Below are 6,133 nucleotides of genomic sequence, written 5' to 3' on the forward strand. Positions count from 1 at the left end.
GAAAAGTGACCACCAGCTACGCCCATGTGTGCCTCTTGTAGAATATATAAATACTCATCCTCGCGGGCACAGCGTCTAAGAACATCATCTTTTCCTCTCTTATAGAGAGTTCCCGCTAGTAAGCAATAGGGTTCGCATTCCTTGATTAATTTTCGAGCTATATCTTTTCGCAGCTCTTTGGGTGGAAAACCATTAACTAAGAAGTTAACAATCTTTTCACTCCATTCAGGCATTGTCTTAACAATGAACAAAGGAGTATCAGGCAATTCATCATCAATCCCCGTAGGAGCTTCGTCATTAGGGATACGAGATAAATGATCCGCCATGACATGTTTCCTCCCAGGCCTCACAACAACGGTGAAGTCAAACTCAAGAATAATTAACAACCATCGTGTAATTCGACCTGTGGAACACGGCTTGTTTACCAAATATAGCAATGCTTGATGATCAACATAAAACACAAACTTGGTAGCAAGAAGGTAATAGCGAAATTTCTTTACTGCGTAAATCGTAGCTAGACCTTCGCGCTCTGTAGTAGTGTAGTTCATCTCGGCATCATTTAATTGGCGACTTGCAAAGCTAATAGGGTAGTCCAATTTATGTTCTCCTAGTTGAGTTAGAACACACCCAATAGCAAAGTTTGATGCATCAATATGCACATGAAAAGGTACATTCCAATCAGGTGTTCGCAGGATTGGAGCACTTGTTAGAGCCTTCTTTAATAACTCATAAGATTGATGACATTCTTCCGTCTAGTGAAACTCGATAAGAATCTTGTACAATGGACGCACTATATTGGCAAAGTTTAAAATAAACCTTCAATAATAACCAACATGGCCCATAAATCTTTGAACTCCTTTATAGTTAGTAGGTGGTGGCAAATCGGCAATGGCTTTAATCTTACTCTCATCTGTGGATATCCCGTTCTTGGACACTATATGCCCTAGAATGACTCCATGCTTAACCCAAAATTGGCATTTGAAAGGGTTCAATGAGATGCGATAAAATCTGCACCTTTCAAATATTTTTCGTAGATATAACAAATGCTTCTCCCAAGAAGAATAAACACAAAGGTCGTCTAGGAAAGCTTCACAAAACTCCCTTAGAAATTCTTTAAGCGCAGTGTTTATTAATCGTTGGAATGTAGCAAGGGCATTTGTTAAGCCAAAATCCATAACACGAAATGCAAACACTCCAAACTCTGTGATAAAAGCAGTTTTAGCTTGGTCCTCTAATGCAATTGTGATTTGATTGTAACCAGAGTACCCATCTAAAAAGCTATAAGCTTCCTTGCCTGCAACTCTTTCAAGCACATGTTCTAAATATGGCAAGGGATAATGATCTCTCCTAGTAGTTGCATTAACTTTCTTGAGGTCCACGCACACTCTTAGTTTACCATTCTTTTTTGGCACAATGACTATTGGAGAAATCCATTCTGAGTGCTCAATAGGGTATATGAATCCACATTGGATAAGTTTTTCAATATCCTCTTGTACAATTTGGCGTACTTAGGATTCATTGGATAGGGTCGTTGTTGGACGGGTTTAGCAGTGTTGATCATGGGAATTGTATGTTGCACCACAGAAGGTGGAACGCCCTTCATGTCGTGATATGTCCAAGCAAAGATATCCTTGTATTACTTGAGGAGATCCTTAAGTACAGCCTCTTCAGTTTCAGTAAGGTCTTGAGCAATAAAGATTGGTTTAGACTCCTCACCTGGTTCTGCTAATTCTATCTCTTTAACTACCGCTGGACCATCATAGACTCCACTGCTTCCATTGGTAGGTATTCGTTGGGCTTTGGTATACACAACCTTTTGGCTCCCCCGTGGTATAAGATTTAAAATGTTCAGGAGCCGTATGTAAGTCAGCAGGCTCTTGTCCTGACAGAGACCTTTCTTTTAGTTCTGCCTCCTTTTGTTGTTGAGCTAACTCTCGGTTTTGACGTCTTCTTATAGTTCGACTCAATTTCGGCTCTGTAACCTCCAATTGAGAAAGGTCAATGGGTCGCGGGATGCACCACATGACACTCTGGAGATGTTCACCCCAATTGTCTACTAGCTTTCGATGAGCATCACATGCCCCTAGATAGCTAAGCCATTCTGTAGTAGATCTTTCCTTGTTTATCCTAGCTCTCACATTTGCTCGATATCGTCGTCACTTATATGACCTTTGTTTCTTGTTAAGGTTTTGATTTTGGTAAATGTTTGAACTCGACTCGCCTGATAGGTCTTCGCTTGTATCTTCTTCACTCTCATATAAATTACCATAGATGGTCGTACTAGGCCTTGAGTGTTCAGTTTCTATACTTGGCTCACTCGATGTTTCCTCAGGTTCCGAATCCATTTCTCCCTGAGATTCCGTTTCTGATGTGTATTCGCCTAAAGCCTTAGAGGAATCATCGGTTTCACTCTCAGATAGGTGTGCCTCTTTCTTATCATCGGATGTTACATGCGCTACACCTAACATGTTTACTGGTGCAATGTGTGGTATCTCTTCCCCATCTGGTGTTACCCAGGTTGTTCCTCTAGCTCCCCATGTATCTATAGTTGCCGCTAGGTGCACCCAATCGACATTGTCTGACTCAGCCATTCCGGGTAGGATATCCATATAAGGAAAGTTCTCCCCAATATCCGTGTCTTCGTTACACGTGTAACAATACTGTAATGGAGCTGAGTGAATTGTTGTGTCTGATCGATTATCAATGATGAATTTATTTCCTAGAGGATGCGTTCGACCACTTAAAAGATCAACTCGAATGACAGAGTCTTGGAACTGTAAGTAGACGTAGTTTTTGGACCAGTCATGCACCATTTTTGCTTCCCTCATGAATGAACGCCCTAAGATCATCTCAAATGACATAGGATGCTTGGAAAAATCCATAACAATGAAAGTCTTCCTTACCTTGTGTCCCAAGACCTTGATTCTGAGATCCTTTAGCATTCCAATAGGCGTAACAATAGATCCATTAGCCATTTTTACCACTACGCTTGTGGCTTCAAGGTGAGGTCACCCCATAGACTCCCAACAACTCTTTGTCACCATGCTGACTCCCGCACCACCGTCAAGGACCCCCTTTACAGTTAATCCTTTAGTAGTGATTGGTAGAGTAGCATTAGATTCATCGCCTTCAAAGTATTGCCCCAACTTGTTAACGGGTATTTCAATTACAGATTCATGTCCCGCTAGGTCAGATGGTGGTGCTAAATGTTTCTCATCATTCATCACCGAGTCAGGTTTGTTCATATGTGCAAACTGTGGTAATCCGGCATGTAATTCTCCATTGAGAAGCGCTCGCAGTGCTAGGAATAATTCTGGATCTCCGTATAACTTAGATATGATAGTCGTATGTGTTTCTGAGGACATGAAATCCATCAGCTTGGCAACATTTAATGGCATCTTGTGGGACGTAGGACCCTGACAAGAGAATGGTGAAGATGGAATCTCCACTTCCTCAAGGGGGTCGGGCATTCCCTCATTGAACATTCTCTCTAGTAGGAAAGGTGTGTGTCCACTTTCAGATGTCCTACCCTCACTCGCTTCCCGAATGATACTGGGTATAGCTAACGGCCTGTAGTTCTTGTGAGGTTGAACTTGTGTGGGAAACACTATGTTCGACATCTGGATATGTTTCAGTTCAGGTTCTAATTTTCGTTGAGTTTCTTCCACCAAACCCCTCAGTTGTTGGACTCGTTCAATTTCCACTGTTAGGTTTGGATAGGTTCCAATCTTTCTCTTGCAATCCTCATTTTTTGTCTCTCGTGGCTTATCTTGGGGGTTCGCAACTGGGTGGTTTAACTTTGAATACTCTTTTGGTGTTCGTCGTAATTCCCTCTCGTGATCCTCCTCACTGGCTTTTTCCTTTGTAGTTACAGTTTTGGTCTCCGTGGTCTCTATCGAATCTGAGTCATCCTCAGGGTCATTCATATACACGGGATCCTCTCCTGTCCCTATGTTAGTCTTTCAACTAGGTTTTCAACTAGAAGCATTAAGGGATTTCTTTCTTCGTGTTTTCTTCTTTCTTGCTCGGCCAATGGATGCAGCATCTCTCTCTTCGAGGATGTAATTTTTCTTTTGGAGCATCGACCGTGTGAGTGCATTCACTGGTGCTATGTTTATAGTTGGTGGTGTCCCATCAACAATCTCTATTATGTTCAATGGTGTGATTTTCGGCGCGTTTGGATTGTTAGGACACTGTGCGATCAAATGATCTATGCCACAACGATTACAAATGAGTATTGGCATTGCCAATGCACTCCCTTGACTTGTTTGCATTAGTGCGGCATTCTTTTGCATTCTAATGGGGCACTCAGCTACTCGATGTGGTCCACCACATTCGTAGTGATGGGGGCTTTTCACAAGCCAAGCTCCCATACCCCTCTTCTCTCATCCCCACCCCATGAAAACCCCCTCTTAGGGAGGGAGTGATAAAAGGCATTGGAAAAAGTAAGAAAAAAATAAAGTATGATTATGTAAATATATGAGAAAGGTAAAATAGGCCACCTCATGCCTGCGGGGCAGCCCATCCCCACCTTGCCTCCTTTTTCTTCATTGTTGCCCCACCGTGTGTCCCTTTTCCTCTCCTCCACTCAAAAGGTCAACCCCCTCTCTCTTCCCCTTGTCCTTTCTCCTTTCTGTCTCCCCTCAAGCTACCCCACCTCTCACCAATAATGCATTCTAACTCACCAATAATGCACCCTAACTCACATGCAACTTATGCTATCTTCCAAAATAGTATATCCCACCCCCCCTGTCTCTCTCCTATCATATCCCATGACCCAAATACCCCCCTCTCTCTCTAAAGGGCGCCATGTCTCTTGTCTTGTAGCTAAATAACCTCCCCCACACTAACACACACTCAGTTTCACTGAAAAAGGTGCCCACAGACCCATCCCCACCCAGTGGTTACCTGATTTTTCTTGTGTTCACACACATCTGCACACAGATTCACCTCTGAACACACTCCCCTCTCTCCCCTCTTGTAATTACTTTATTCTCCATGTCACCTCTCATTTTCCATTCACCCATCTCTCTCTCTCTCTTAGTCTCTCTCTCATGAGACTGCTGTTCTGGCACATATACACACAGCCAGACAAGTGGGGCCCACAGTCACATGGCCTATGTAGATAATGATTTCTTCATTTCTAAATTCTAGAATTTCTCCTCCCTCCTCCCCTATATAAAGAGGGGTCACCATCACACTAAAGACACACACAACATCACCAAAGAGTACACTATGCACTGTGTGTGCCTAGTGCACACACACACACCCACACCCACACCATCACCATCACCGCAATCACCATGCTCGTCTTGAGCATGACCTCTACACCCTTGGGCTATGGAAGATGAAGGGCAACTAAATGAAGGATGATGGCCATAACCCTCGTGCGAGTCTTCGCCATCAACTCCCACCTATCCTCCATGTGCTCTACCACTCTCTCCCTTCTCATTCCCCTACCCTATGCTCCCCATTTCATCGCCTTATTCTCTAAATAAAGCTTGAGCTTTTGTGAGTATGTTTTCTTGCAATGTTTTGCCCATGTGAGGTGTGCGGAATCGCCACATAGTCTTGTGTTTGGAGTGAGCTTGTGTATGTGTGAAGGGTGTGCAGATTCGCCATCCTTTTGTGGTGCCTAAGTACTAAGCCGCTATACCCCCTCCCTCACTCTCTCTCTCTCTCTCTCTCTCTCTCTCTCTCTCTCTCTCACTTGATCTCATTCCCTTTCCTCTTCATCATTGCTCCCAAGCATCCATCTCTCTTGGATGAAAACTTTGTTATGGTGGTGTGTTGTTTGCGTCCTAGCCGCTGAAGCTAGGTGGTGCCCCCTGTTTGCTTTACTATGACAGGCTCGAGGCGCGCCATTCGGTCCCCGGTGTTTTAGAGGCCGTCGGGGTTCGGGGTTCGCTTTGCTCCCGTCATTTGGTGCCCCCACTGAGGAGGGCTTTCTAAGACCCTTCAGTTTACAATGCTGAAAGTGACGCCCACTATCAATCATGAACGAATGGCTGAAGGAATTTTTTAACTGGAGGACGGAAGAAGAAGAGACGAAGGAGGCACTAGCCACCTTCATTGAGGTGCTACTGCCAGGCTGCAGTGTTGTCAGCATTCAAGAGGTAAATTCTCCATCTCG

Source organism: Adiantum capillus-veneris, chromosome 17, assembly GCF_014529385.1.
Source record: "Adiantum capillus-veneris isolate H3 chromosome 17, ASM1452938v2, whole genome shotgun sequence".
Taxonomy (NCBI): domain Eukaryota; kingdom Viridiplantae; phylum Streptophyta; class Polypodiopsida; order Polypodiales; family Pteridaceae; genus Adiantum; species Adiantum capillus-veneris.